Source organism: Lissotriton vulgaris, chromosome 6, assembly GCF_964263255.1.
Source record: "Lissotriton vulgaris chromosome 6, aLisVul1.2, whole genome shotgun sequence".
Taxonomy (NCBI): Eukaryota; Metazoa; Chordata; class Amphibia; order Caudata; family Salamandridae; genus Lissotriton; species Lissotriton vulgaris.
This window is the reverse complement of record NC_141694.1, coordinates 1,468,682,230-1,468,696,617: the sequence shown is the minus strand read 5'-3', so window position 1 is coordinate 1,468,696,617 and position 14,388 is coordinate 1,468,682,230. Positions and strand designations below refer to the sequence as shown.

Sequence of the window (14,388 nt, the reverse complement as noted above, 5' to 3'; positions counted from 1 at the left end):
GGACCCAGAGAAGCAGGAGGCGAAGAAAATTCTCATGGAAGGAGAGAGGACTTCGGCTGAAGTCATAGACTGCGCTATGGATATAGCTACCACGGCATTTGGATCATTGGGAGGAGCAGCGGTCCTGCGCAGACAAGGATAGCTGCGAGCAACAGCTGTTAGGCCGGAGGTGCAAAACAAGATTTTAGACCTCCCGTTCAATGGAGAAGAGTTATTTGGAAAACAAACTAGAGAGTATCAAGAAGGATACTGATACGGCAAAGGCTCTGGGAACACTGCAGTACAGGAAAACCCCTGTTCGTGGCTCCAGGGGTAGAGGACAATCCTTGTATAGAGGAGGATACCAACAGGGGAGATATTCTTCTTCCTATCAGTCCTCTTCGCAGCCTTACCGTCAGCAATACAACCAGTGTCAATCAGGAGGATATACAAAATCAACTCCAAGAGGACGGGGTGGTCGAGGAAAGGACAACACCCGTCGACAATGACATCCTCCATTTTCCGTCACTGTCAGATGCTCCCCTGGGTGGAAAGATTGCCCACTATCTTCACAATTGGCGGAAAATAACAGACCAATGGGTCCTCAAAATAGTTCATTTCGGTCACACCCTAGAATTTCCGGTACCGGTACCGAAATCCCAAGAAAACAAGGGGTTTTACTCCCGTTTTTTTCTTATCAAGAAAAACAAGCTCCAGTGGCGCCCCATTCTGGATCTCAGATCCTTAAACACCTATCTCAAGAAACAATCTTTCAGGATGGTATCTCTGCAGGACATCCTTCCGTTATTAAACCCAGGGGATCATATGACCACATTGGGCCTACAAGACGCGTATTTCCACGTGCCGATACATCCTGCACACAGACAGTACCTTCGGTTCTGGGTAGCCGGAAGACATTACCATTTCAGGGTACTGCTATTCGGCTTAAAGTCAGCGCCAAGAGTGTTCACGAAATGTCTGGCTCCAGTGGCGGCTGTGTTGAGGAAGCAAAAACATCAAATATTTCCTTACCTTGACGACTGGTTAGTCAAGGCACCATCAAAGGTACAGTCCAGAGCGTCAACACAGGCCTGCATAGACTTATTCGCCGATCTAGGATTGACTCTTCACGAGGGAAAGTCAAACCTCCACCCAACAAAAGTAATCAAATTTTTGGGGGCAATATTGGACACGGAATGCAACAAAGCGTTTCCCTCCGAGGAAAGACAGCTGAGGATTGTGTCCCTCTTCCAAGACTTGGTAAAAAGAAAGTCTCTTTCAGTTCGCAGATACAAATCCTTGCTCGGCACGATGTCCTCTTGTATTCCCCTGGTGCCTTGCTGCAGGCTAAGGATGAGACCATGGCAGGAACAGATCGATCTCCAATGGCGTCAGGCGGAGGGATCCTTCGACGATACAATAAGGTTGACACCAGTGATGCTACAGGCAGCAAGGCGGTGGACACAGAGAGCAAATGTGTCTCAAGGACTGAAGTTTCTGGCAAGAGCGGCTCCGCTAGTAGTAACGACGGATGCGTCGTTAGAAGGATGGGGAGCTTTCCTTCAGGACCTTCAAGTCAGCGGTCGTTGGAAAGCACAGGAGCAGCAATTACATATAAATCTGCTGGAGCTCAGAGCGATCCGCTTGGCATTACTTGCTTTTCTACCAAGGATAGAAGGTTCGCCGGTGTTGGTAAGAACAGACAACACCACGGCGATGCATTATGTGAACATGCAAGGGGGGACGAGATCTCTCTCCCTGTCTCAGGAAGCCCAGGAGATATGGGAATGGGCTCTGCAGCAAGGAATATCATTGGCAGCAGAACACCTCCCGGGGGATCAGAACGTCAAGGCGGATACTCTCAGCAGGCCAAAATCCTCCTGCCACGAATGGGAGCTAGACCAGGGGACCATGGACAGCGTCTTTCGAAGATGGGGAACACCGATAGTGGACCTCTTAGCTACAAGGGAAAACAGAAAATGCCAATACTTCGCAAGCTGGCTTCCCCAGAAGGGATCTTGGTGGAATGCGTTTTCCATGGCATGGTCCGGCATCTTTGCCTACGGTTTTCCCCCAATTCCTTTTCTCCCCCGCGTACTAGTGAAGATCAAGAAAGAGCCGTGCAGGCTGATCCTGGTAGCCCCGTGGTGGCCCAGACAACATTGGTTCACGGAACTACTGCTGCTGATGGAGGACCGTCCAATTCGGTTGCGCCTAATTCCATCGCTTCTGACAATGTCCAAGGGGCAGGTGCTCCATCCGGACCCGAAATCCTTGCGCTTAGCAGCCTTTCTCCTGAACACTGTGAGTTTAGCCATCTGAACATCTCACACGAATGTAGGGAGATCCTGTCCAAGGCCAGAGCGGAGAGTACCAACAAAACCTACAGGATGAAATGGAAGAGGTTTTGTCTGTGGTGTAAGAGGCATGATGTTCACTCTCTTACTGCTGCACCTCATCAAATTATACCTCACATTCTGCTATTGGCAAAGTCAGGATTAGCACACGCCTCCATCAAGGTGCATTTCCCTGCGTTATCCCGCTACAGGAGGTCATCGTCAGGCCCATCTTTATGGTCCTCAAGGATTATCAAACAATTTATGAAAGGGATATTCAGAGTCTTTCCTCCAGTAAAGCCTCCACCACCATTATGGAATCTGAATATTGTACTCTCTCAATTGATGAAGCCACCATTTGAACCAAAACACAGGGCAGACCCGAAGTTCTTGTCCTGGAAAGTGGCTCTTCTCATTGCATTGACTTCAGCGAGAAGAGTAGGTGAACTACAAGCGCTCACGATTCAGGAGCCTTTCCTGCAGTTCCAGAAGGATAGAATGATTCTCAGGACAACCCCGAAGTTCATTCCGAAGGTGCCAACTGATTTTCATTTGAACGAACCATTGGTGTTGAAACGTTTCTTTCCTCATCCATCAACAGCGGCAGAAAGAGTATTGCACTCGCTGGATGTTCAGAGATGTATGAAATTTTACTTGAAAGAAACTAAGGCATTTCGCAAGACATCTCAGTTATTCGTCGTCTTCAGCGCACCCAGGAAGGGGTTCCCACTGTCGAAGAGGGGAATTGCCAGATGGATTTCCAGTGCAATTGTCTGCATCAAGCTGCTGGAAAGCTTTTGAATGCACAAGTCTGTGCCCATTCCACGAGGGCGGTGGCCACATCCACTGCACTGTTTGGAGGAGTGCCAATCCAGGATATCTGCAGAGCAGCAACCTGGGCATCTACACACACCTTCACCAAGCACTACTGCTTGGAGGCAGCCGCAGAATCCGATGCGGCGGTGGGAGAGGCGGTACTGCGGAATATCATCCAGTAACGATGAACCTTTCTTGCATCCCTCCATCCATAATTTCTCTTGTTTACAAAGTCACATTTTATATAAATGTGGATATATGTATAGAAGATTATGCTTCATTTCTAATGGTATTGCATAATTGTGTAATGTATCAGGAAAATGTGCTTTGTTTTTTTACTGCTCGCTATTCTGATTCAGGCATGTGAATCTATGAAAGTTCCAATACTGGAGTAAGAAAACAAGTTACTTACCTGTAACTTTAGTTCTCCAGTATTGGACTCTTTCATAGATTCACATGCACCCACCCTCCTCCCCTGAGAGGCTCACCTCTGATTTAGCACAGGAAATGTGTTATTTGCACAAGTGCATGAAAAATCTGAGGGGCAAAAGGTTCTCTCAGGAGTGTTCTAGAGGGTGAGGAGCTCTGATTGCTTCAGGGAAAAGTTTGGGCCTTTTTTACATAACAAAGGCTATGGGTTGCAAAAGGGAAATGGGCCTAGGCCTCTTTTCAGTTTGCTATACTACTAAGCACTGCTTTTTTATATACCGGAGACTCCCGTCTCGACGATGGGGAATGATCAGGCATGTGAATCTATAAAAAAGATTCCAATACTGGAGAACTAAAGTTACAGGTAAGTAACTTGTTTTCTTGAAGGGGATCCTCTTGTTGACGGGGAGCCAGTGCAGGTCTCTTAGGTGGGAGGTGATGTGGCTGAGGTGGGGGATGTTGAGCATCAGACGGGCCGAGGCGTTCTGGATGCGTTGTAGTCGACGCAGGTGTTTGGCCGGGATTCCTGCGCAGAGTGCATTGCCGTAGTCCAGTCTGCTGCTGACGAGGGCTTATGTTACTGCTCTTCTTGTTTTTGTCGGGATCCAATTGGAGATCCTGCGAAGCATGCGGAGGGTGTTGTAGCAGGAGGAGGAGATGGCTTTGACCTGTTTCGACATGGAGAGGGCGGAGTCGAGGATGAATCCTAGGTTGCGTGTGTGGTCCGTAGGTGTTGGAGCTGCTCCCAGCCACCAGGAGTCGTCCCACGCAGAGGGGGTCGGACCTAGGATGAGGATCTCCGTCTTGTCCGAGGTCAGTTTCAGACAGCTGCTCCTCATCCACTCGGCGATGGCTTTCATTCCCTCATGGAGGTTGGTTTTGGCGGTGTGCGGGTCCTTGGTGAGGGAGAGGATGTGTTGGGTGTCGTCGGCGTAGGAGAGGATGTTCAGGTCGTGCAGGCGGGCCACTTGTGCATGGGGGCCATATGTAGATATTGAACAGGGTAGGGCTGACGGAAGAGCCCTTGGGTACGTCACAGATGATGTCGGTGGCTTTGGCTCGGAAGGGCGAGAGGCGGACACTCTGGGTTGTGCCTGAGAAGAAGGATGTGGTCCAGTCCAGGATACCAGCTTCTTTGAGGCGTGTTCTTAGTGTCTGGTGGCAGACTGTGTCGAAAGCGGCTGACCGGTCCAGGAGGATGAGGGCTGAGGTTTCGCCGTTGTTTAGCCGGCGCCTGATGTCGTCTGTGGCGGCGATGAGGGCAGTCTCGGTGCTGGGGTTGCGTCTGAATCCGGACTGGGATGGGTCTAGGATGTTGTTGTCCTCGAGGTGGCGGGTCAGCTGCATGTTGGTGATTTTTTCAATGACCTTCGCCGGGTAGGGGAGCAGGGAGATGGGCCGGAAGTTCTTGAGGTCTTTGCGGTCCGCCTTGGGCTTCTTGAGGAGGGCGTTTATATCGGCGTTGTTAGAAGGCGACCTCAGGGGAGGACAGGAAGTGTACCCGACCACCCTAGGACCCACCTCCCTAGGTACGAAGACGAGCACTGGAGGGAGAGACTCCTCAGGGAGAGAGTCTCGATTCTAGGATTGTACACACTACACAAGCACCACACGACAAAGGGACACCACACCGTAGATTCTTAAGAAAGTTTCTTTATCTTGTGGTTCAAGGGGATCTTTATGATCAGAAAAGATAGTAATTACAAGCGTAGCAGAGCTTCAAGAGTCTTGGTCAGGGTAGGGGTAGCGGAACAGTCTTTAGGATCAGAGTCAATGTCATTGCGTATCCGGCGCACAGCTCTCAATCCTCGAGCCGGGGGATACGGGGCGATCTTTCAGGGTCCAGCCGGACCAGGAGAGTCAGAGAGCTGCGAGTCACTCAGCAGGGCTCAAGCAAGATATCGGAGGTCTTACGATCTTCAGGGGGAGCCGCGAGTCACTCAGCAGGACTCAGGTGGTTCAAGGTTGCAGGGGAGCCGCGAGTCACTCAGCAGGGCTCAAGCACGATGTCTGAGTTCTTACGATCTTCAGGGGGAGCCGCAAATCTCACTGAGCAGGGCTCAGGTGGTTCAAAGTTGCAAGAGAGCCGCGAGTCACTCAGCAGGCTCAGGTGGTTCCAGCAGAAGTCCTTCTCTGCCAAACGAGCCGCAATCACGTCAGCAGGGCTCTCGAGGTTCCAGAGTCGAATCTGCCAATAGTCCCGGAGCAACCCCAGTTATAGGACTGCTCCTCTTTGCTCTCCGGAGTCTGGTCGGCAGGGGTCTTGACACCTGGGGGCCGCTTGTTGGGGTTTCCTGCCACGCGCCCCTTTGATTCATTAAGTTGGTTTCGGGACGAGTCCCAGACACACAGCAGGCGTGGAGCCAGCCCTCCGGGCGGCCGGAGGGGCGATCGAAACCCACTTCTCGAGGGGAGGTCGGAGGTGTGAAAGATACTGCTCCTCCCTTTCTCACTTGCTGGGAGCGCTCTGTCCTCCCGCCAGGGTGGCGCCTCTCGGCCTAGGCGCTTGCTCGGCGGCCATCTTAGGTGCCGAAAGTGGGCACACAGGGCCTACGGGCCGGGAAGATGGAGGCACATCCTGGGAAGTCCGGGAAGGGATAGGACTTAACGTGGAGGAAAGGGTTGGTTAGGCCGGGGGACTCAGGGGTCTGTTGTGGTGGAAGTTCGGACGGGAGTTTGCTACAGGTCAGGGAGGACCACGCCACGAGGCCGGGTCTAACAGGCGTGTTTCCAGCTTTCCGGGAATGTCGCTGTGTCGAAGGAGATGTTAATGATCTTTCGCAATTGGGGTGCGATGGTTGCGTCAGCTTTGTTGAAAACGTGGTGTAGGCAGTGGTCTGACGGAGATCCCGAGTGGATGGTGTCCATGATCTTGCGTGTCTCTTTGTCGTTGACGTGGGACCAGGAGGTCAAGTGGTTGGTGCAGGTGGCTTTCGGGGTGTGGTTTGTTGGGCGGATGAGGAGTTGAAGCTGTCGTGGATGTCGGCGATCTTGCGATGGAAGAAGGTGGCTAGTGAGTCGCACAGATCTTGCGAGGGTGGGATGTCGGTGTTGGCGCTGGGGTTGGAGAGATCCTTTACTATGTTGAAAAGTTCTTTGCTGTCGTGTGCATTGTTGTCCAGTCTGGCTTTGTAGGACGATCTCTTGGCTGTTCTTATAAGGTGGTGATGTCTGCGGATGGCATCTTTGTGAGCTGCGTGGCTGTCTGGTGCGTGGTCGTGGAGCCATTTCTTCCCCAGCTTCCGGCATGTTCGTTTGGAGATCTGGAGTTCTTCGGTGAGCCAGGCAGCTTTCTTGCTGGGGTGGTTGAATGAGGGTTTCTTGATCGGGGCGAGGGTGTTGGCGCAGCTGTCGATCCACTGTCTGAAATTTCGGGCGGCGCGTCTATGTCGGCGGGTGGATTCTGGGTGAGGGTGGAGGTCAGCTGGTCCTCGGTAACTTTGCTCCAGCAGCGGCGAGGCAGCTGTTGGGTGCGAAGGTGCGTGGCTAGTTTCTTGAAGGTGAAGTGGATGCATCGGTGGTCAGTCCAGTGGAGTTCGGTGGTGCGGTTGAAGGCGACGTGGGTGCTTGTGAAGAAGACTGGGTTGAGCGTGTGGCCGGCGGCGTGGGTGGGCTCAGTGATGAGTTGTCGGAGTCCGAGGTTGGCGAGGTTGTCGATCAGGGCGGTGGAGTTGGCGTTGTTGTTGTTGTCGAGGTGGAAGTTCAGGTCTCCGAGGAGGATGTAATCCGTGGAGGTTAGTGCGTGGGTGCTGGCGAGGTCGGCGACTGAGTCGCTGAAGAGGGCCCGGGGTCCTGGGGGGTCTGTAGATGAATGCTCCTCTGAGGATGGTGTTGGGGTTGGTGTGGATCCGGAAGTGAAGGTGTTCGGCGGAGTTGAGGGAGTCGTCTGCGAGGGTGTGGACCTGGAGGGTGTGGACCTGGGGGGTGGACTTGTGGACGATGGCTATCCCTCCTCTGATCCCGTGGGTGCAGTCTCTGCGGGAGATCTTGTAGCCGTCCAGGGTGGCTATGGCGATGTCAGGTGCCGAGGAGTCGTTCCACCAGGTCTCGGTCAGGAAGGCAACGTCTGGGGCAGAGGTGTCGAGCAGGTTCCAGAGTTTGACGGCATGTTTGCGTGCGGAGCGGGTGTTGAGGAGTATGCAGCGGAGGTGGTTGTGTCCAGTCCTTGAGGGTTTGGTGGGTTTGTCCCAGGTAAAGTTGCAGGTGTGGCAGAGAAGGGTCCGTGGGTGCCTTTCGGGGCGGCCTGGAAGCAGCGGTGGTTTCGGCCGGTTGTTGAGTGCATGGAGGGTGTGGGCGTTGTATCGCAGTCCGGCGGTGCGGAGTACACGGGGTCCAGGGCTACTGGCGCTGGGCGCGAGCCAGGCGCAGATGGGCTTGCCTTTGGCATGCCCGCTGTGCGCGTCCGGGTAGGGGCCGCTATTTAAAGCGTGGAGGGTGGGAGGAGCAGCTGGGAGGCGGGAGCGGGGCGGAGAGGGGGCGTGGCCGCGTGGGAAGCAGCGAGGAAAACAGTGGGTCACGGAAGCAAAAAAGGGGGGTGGGGGAGAAGGGTGCTACAAACGGTGAGAAGCAAGAGCGGAATAAATACAAAAACGAAAAGGCAAGGGGGAGAAAAGAACAGTAAATCACAAGTCCAAACCACAGTCAAACAGTGATCCTGGGCACAGGAGGAACGAACCTGCACTAGGAGCGGCAGCAGCAGGGTGAATGCGCACCTGTGGCGCTGTTCGGCGGCAGGAGAGCGATTCGGCCCTTGGCAGGGTCAGAGGTCACTCTTACCGTCGGGCAGCGGCCGTCTTATGGGGCGTAGAGGGTGGGAGGAGCAGCTGGGAGGCGGGAGCGGGGCGGCGAGGTGGGGTGGCCGCAGGGGAAGCGGCGGGAAAAACAGTGGGTCACGGAAGCAAAAAAGGGGGGTGAGGGGAGGAGGGGGCTGCAAACGGTGAGAAACAAGAGCGGAATAAATGCAAAAAACGAACAGGCAAGGGGGAGAAAAGAACAGTAAATCACAAGTCCAAACCACAATCAAACGGTGATCCTGAGCACAGGAGGGTCGAATCGAACCCGCACTAGGAGCGGCAGCAGCGGGGTGAATGTGCACCAGTGGCGCTGTTCGGCGGGTCAGAGGTCACTAGAATCATTAAAGAAATTGTGTCCTGAGCAGCTCACTTGCAAAAATCCCACTAATGTGTATGGACTGAGAGTCTGGGAGGTAGCTGCCATAACTGTCTCATATCTGTGTGAAGCAGTTGGAGGTTTGTGGGGAACGGAGTCGGGAGAATGAGAGTCGCCACGAGTTGGAGTCTATCTTTAACCAATGTTTTATTCGGTTTGAAAACACCGAGGTAGATTCAAAAGGATTCAAGAGCACAATATCCTGGAGGGTACAAATAATAAACGTGGAGTCTCTCCGTTGGGGAACTTCCGAAATCTTCGGTTCCAATCTTGAGTCAGCTGGAGGTGGCCGCAGGTCCGGAGATGCACTCGGGAAAAGGAAAAGAAAAGCAGCCACGTTAGGGGCTGTGGTCGGTATATACAACAGGTGAGAGGAGGGTAGGGTAGTGAGGGATCACCAGGGTGCTACCACCAACTATAGCAGTCTTTGAGTGTAGGCGGCCGGCAAGGTACGACGATAGTGACCACCCTCAGGCTACCCCGTCCTACCCCGTGATTTAAACACCCCTTGAAAACGCCCTCGTACCTTGTGGAGCCACACTTCTCCCCTGGAAGTGTGGCGGGGCGGCTCGTGGTATCGTTGGCCTCCTGGCTTGTCGACTCTCAGCTCCAGGGGTCCCAGCAGCGGTTCCACGATAGTTCCTCCGTCTTCCTCCGTGGCGTCCTCCTCGTGCTTCGCCTGGCGTTCCGTAGGTTCCGTGCCGACAAACCAAGACGGGGCTTCCTTAAACGCCCCCAGCTCTTCTGATTGGGCAGCGTCAGATGACGTCCGGTCACCTGATTGGCCGACCGTTGGAGAACACGCCCTCAGCGTCACAGAAGCTGGATACAGAGATGAATGTACCGGAGGCAGAGCCGGGGAAACCCAGGAAATGTCCAAAGGATCCTGCGGACGGGGTGGAAAGGAAGAAACGTTAGCAAGTACACCCCGTCCGTCCGAGTCAGGGAGCTCATCTAGGTCAGGGAGCTCGGCTTCGTGACACATCCCACCCCCAGGATTGACCCGATCGGGGGGAATCGGATAGCGGGACAGAAAGTCAACATTTCCTTGCAAGGAACCCTTTCGATGACGGACCTCGATCTGGAAAGGCTGTAGGGCCAAGAACCAACGCAGAATGCGATCGTTGTTCCCTCTGTTACGCTGAAGCCAAGTTAAGGGAGCATGATCCGTATACAACACAAACGGTCTCCCTTCGAGATAGTATCTCAGTTTTTCCACTCCCCAACGGACAGCAAGGCATTCTTTCTCAATCGTAGAATACGCCTGCTCCCTAGGAAACAATTTGCGACTGATAAAGAGCACAGGTCTTTCAGCCCCATTCTCATCTTCCTGGGAAAGAACCGCTCCAATACCAACCCCAGAAGCGTCCGTCTGGAGAATGAACGGCTTGAGGAAATTAGGGGAAATGAGAACAGATGAAGAAGTTAAAGCGTCCTTCAAGGCTTGGCAAGCCGAAGTCTGCACAATAGAAGGAGTGGGGAGTGCAGCAGACTTGATGTTCTTCCCGAGGAGGTCAGTGAGAGGAGCTGCCAAACTAGCAAACTGAGCAATGAATCGGCGGTAGTAACCCACCAACCCCAAGAAGGCCCTGAGTTCTTTTTTTGAAGAGGGGTAGGGCAATGCTTTGATCGCTTCCAGTTTCTCAGTCTGGGGCTTAATCTGTCCATCCCCCAAAAGATACCCAAGATACTTGACCTGCTGGAAAGCAAATCGGGACTTCTTCGCATTAATATGGAGATTGGCATCCCTTAGACTGGTCAGTATGTTCCCAAGGTGTTTTAAATGGTCATCCCAGGTTTTGCTAAACACTACAATGTCGTCCAGGTAGGCTGACGCGTATTGTAAGTGAGGTGCCAGTAGTGTATCCATGACCCTCTGAAACGTTGCTGGCGCCCCATGCAAACCAAAGGGAAGTACCGTGAAGTGGTAATGACCAGATGGGGTTGAGAATGCCGTCTTTTCATGTCTTTAGGAGCAAGGGGTATCTGCCAATATCCCTTGGTGAGATCTATGGTGGTGATATACCGAGCCTCTCCAAGGCGTTCCAGTATTTCATCGACCCTAGGCAAGGGGTATGCGTCTTGTTTAGACACCCGGTTAACGGCCCTGAAGTCGATGCAAAAGCGGATACTACCATCAGGCTTCGGTACCAAGACCACCGGTGAGCACCAGTTGCTGTGGGAAGGAACTATGATCCCGGACTTCAGCATACTGTCTACCTCGGCCTGGAATGCTGAGCGTCTTGCCTCTGGGATTTGGTAGGGCTTCTATTTTACCACTGTATTGGGGAGGGTAGATATACTGTGTTCCGCCAAGTGGGTACGGCCCGGTTGATCCGAGAAGACTACTGAATGAGACAAGAGCAGATTCCTAACTTCTTGTTGCTGGGTAACAGATAGTTCAGGATTGACAGGAGCAGCACTGACTGTATGGTCTGTATCGAGTACAGGAGACACCACATTGACTGTCTGGGGGGGTGGACCTAACCATTTTTTAAGTATGTTAATATGGTACATTTGGGTTTTGCCTCTGCCTAACTGTACCAGGTACGTAGTGCGTCCTATTCTCTTCAAAATTTTGAAGGGTCCCTGCCACTCCTTCCTCATTTTATGTGTAGAGGAGGGTAATAGAATCAAAACCCAATCACCTACATCCAACACCCTCCACTTCGTACCACGATCATACATGGTTTTCTGTTTGGTTTGAGCTACCGCTAAATGCTCGTGAGCAAGCGTCCTAAGTTTGTGTAGCCTTCTCGGTAGTTGTCTGGTGTAATCCAACAGGGCCTCCGCTTCCTGTGCTCCCTCAGTCTCCCAACTATCTTTCGTGATCTCAAGAAGTGTTCTAGGGGGTCTCCCAAACAACAATTCAAATGGAGAGGTCCCTAGACTGGACTGTTTCTGGCTACGGAGCACAAAGAGGGCCAGGGGCAATAACTGGTCCCAGTTTTTTCCATCACCCGACAACAATTTTTTTAAGGTTAGCTTAAGGGAGCCGTTGTATCGCTCAACCAAACCGTCTGTTTGCGGGTGATACACAGATGTCTTAATGTGTTTGATGTTTAACTGTTTGCATACCTGTTGCATCAAACGGGAAACAAAAGGGGTGCCCTGATCGGTAACGATCTCTTTTGGAAAACCCATGCGAGAGAACACTTCAACTAACCTCTGGGCTAACGCTACTGAAGTGGCTGCTTTAAGAGGAAAAGCCTCGGGATATCGCGTGGCGTAATCAACCAAGACCAGGGCGTATTGATGTCCTCGGGAGGATTTCGGTAAAGGGCCGAATAAGTCCATTCCTATACGGTCAAATGGGTCCCCTATAATGGGCATGGGTACCAAAGGGGCAGGAGGGGGTTAGTAGGGGTTCCGTTTTTGGCATATTCTGCACTCCTGACAATATTTTTGTACTTGGGCGTAAATACCTGGCCAGAAAAAGTGTTGCAATATGGACTGACTCGTTTTTTCTACCCCAGAGTGGCCGGCTAACAGATGAGCATGACCAAAAAACAATATCTGATCACGAAAATCATTCGGGACCAGCAGTTGAGGTCCAGCATCAGCCTTGGCGAGTCTATAAAGCAGACCATTCTTTTCAACAAAAGTGGGATAACTTCTAGTGGTCGGATCCTGTCCGTTTCGTGCAACCTGCCATGCATTGGTGAGACTTGCATCGTTCAATTGAGCAGTCCTAAAATGGGTGTCCCTGGCCCAGGGTTCTGCAGCTAACAAGGTATCACGGGGAAGGGACAAGTGGTGAAGGGTATCCAACAACAAAGTACTGAATGAAGGGTTATCTGTCTCTATGATTATGGGTTCAGGTAAACCAGCCATAACTCCCACAACAACTTCCATGTTTTTCCCTGAAGGCGTGTGAAGCGTGACTTTGGCTATAGGATACTCCTTAACGTCCCCATGGACACAACGGATACTGACCCGTCTCCCCGGAATGAGAGAGTTGCGGTCTACCAGCTCTTCTCTTATAACTGAATGCTTGCAACCGGAATCTAACAATGCTCTTATACTAGTACCGTTCAAAGAGACACGTACATAGAAAATGGTTCCGGTTTCTTGAGCATACAGGATGGACCTTGGGGCATAGCTCACGTCCATAGGTTCGTCTTCTTTCTTTTTTTTCCTGACAAAACCGAGCAATATGCCCCCATTCACCACAGTCATAACATTGAGGTCCTGAATTGGGAAGTTCAGGTCGTTGGAACCGCACCTTTGGAGGATCGGGGATGGGTTTTTGGAATCTTTTGTCAGTTTTAACAGGTGGCAAGACTTTAGCGTTTTTTTCGGGTTCCTTCATATAAGGCTTACCCTGAGCCCGGGCATAACAAGTTGCCATTTCTATAGCATGCTCCAACGTTAAACCTGCATGTTGCTTAAGCCACCTCTGGGTACTATAGGGAAGTGCCTCGATGAACTGTTCAAGATATACCTTGTTCATAATGGCGTCGATGTTTCCTTCATGGGGCTTTAGCCATAAGTCCGCAGACTCCTTTAATTTGAAAAACAAGGTTTTGGATAAATCCCCGGGTGACCCTTTCTCTTGACAAAACCGCAGTCGATGGGTTTCCTCGTCTACCCCCAACCTATTGAGGATATACTGTTTCACGACCGCATAGGCAGTTGTTCCATCCCGGTTCACTGTCTGATAAGCTGCCTGGGCCTCACCAACTAGCAATGGCGCCAAATAGAAGGGCCACCTATCGCCAGGCCAGGAACTGGCTCTTGCCGCTCTTTCAAAGTTCAAAAAGAAAGCAAGGGGGTCTTCGCCTGGACTAAACTTCTGTAACGGTACGACAGTGCCCGGAGGTGGAGCTGTAGCCCTTCCCTGTCCTAATACAGTCATTAGTTGTGTTTGTCCCTCCGTCAAATTTAGAATGTTATCGGACTGCGTTTAGATGGCTTGGGAAAACGCAGTCCGGTCTGCTTCCATTTGGGTCAAGAGATTCTCCATTCTGTATCGGATGGCGTGGTTCACTGGTTGATCCGAGTCACGGCACCACTTGTGGGGAACGGGGTCGGGAGAATGAGAGTCGCCACGAGTTGGAGTCTATCTTTAACCAATGTTTTATTCGGTTTGAAAACACCGAGGTAGATTCAAAAGGATTCAAGAGCACAATATCCTGGAGGGTACAAATAATAAACGTGGAGTCTCTCCGTTGGGGAACTTCCGAAATCTTCGTTTCCAATCTTGAGTCAGCTGGAGGTGGCCGCAGGTCCGGAGATGCACTCGGGAAAAGGAAAAGAAAAGCAGCCACGTTAGGGGCTGGGGTCGGTATATACAACAGGTGAGAGGAGGGTAGGGTAGTGAGGGATCACCAGGGTGCTACCACCAACTATAGCAGTCTTTGAGTGTAGGCGGCCGGCAAGGTACGACGATAGTGACCACCCTCAGGCTACCCCGTCCCACCCCTGATTTAAACAACCCTTGAAAACGCCCTCGTACCTTGTGGAGCCACACTTCTCCCCTGGAAGTGTGGCGGGGCGGCTCGTGGTATCGTTGGCCTCCTGGCTTGTCGACTCTCAGCTCCAGGGGTCCCAGCAGCGGTTCCACGATAGTTCCTCCGTCTTCCTCCGTGGCGTCCTCCTCGTGCTTCGCCTGGCGTTCCGAAGGTTCCGCGTCGACAAACCAAGACGGGGCTTCCTT

General features: G+C 52.2%; 1 protein-coding gene across 1 annotated transcript in view; it reads left to right on the top strand.

Annotated features, from left to right (window-relative positions):
• ACTR2 (actin related protein 2) overlaps positions 1-14,388 on the top strand; it is a 277,715-nt gene that overhangs the window by 101,020 nt on the left and 162,307 nt on the right. The gene's annotated exons all lie outside the window — the stretch shown is intronic.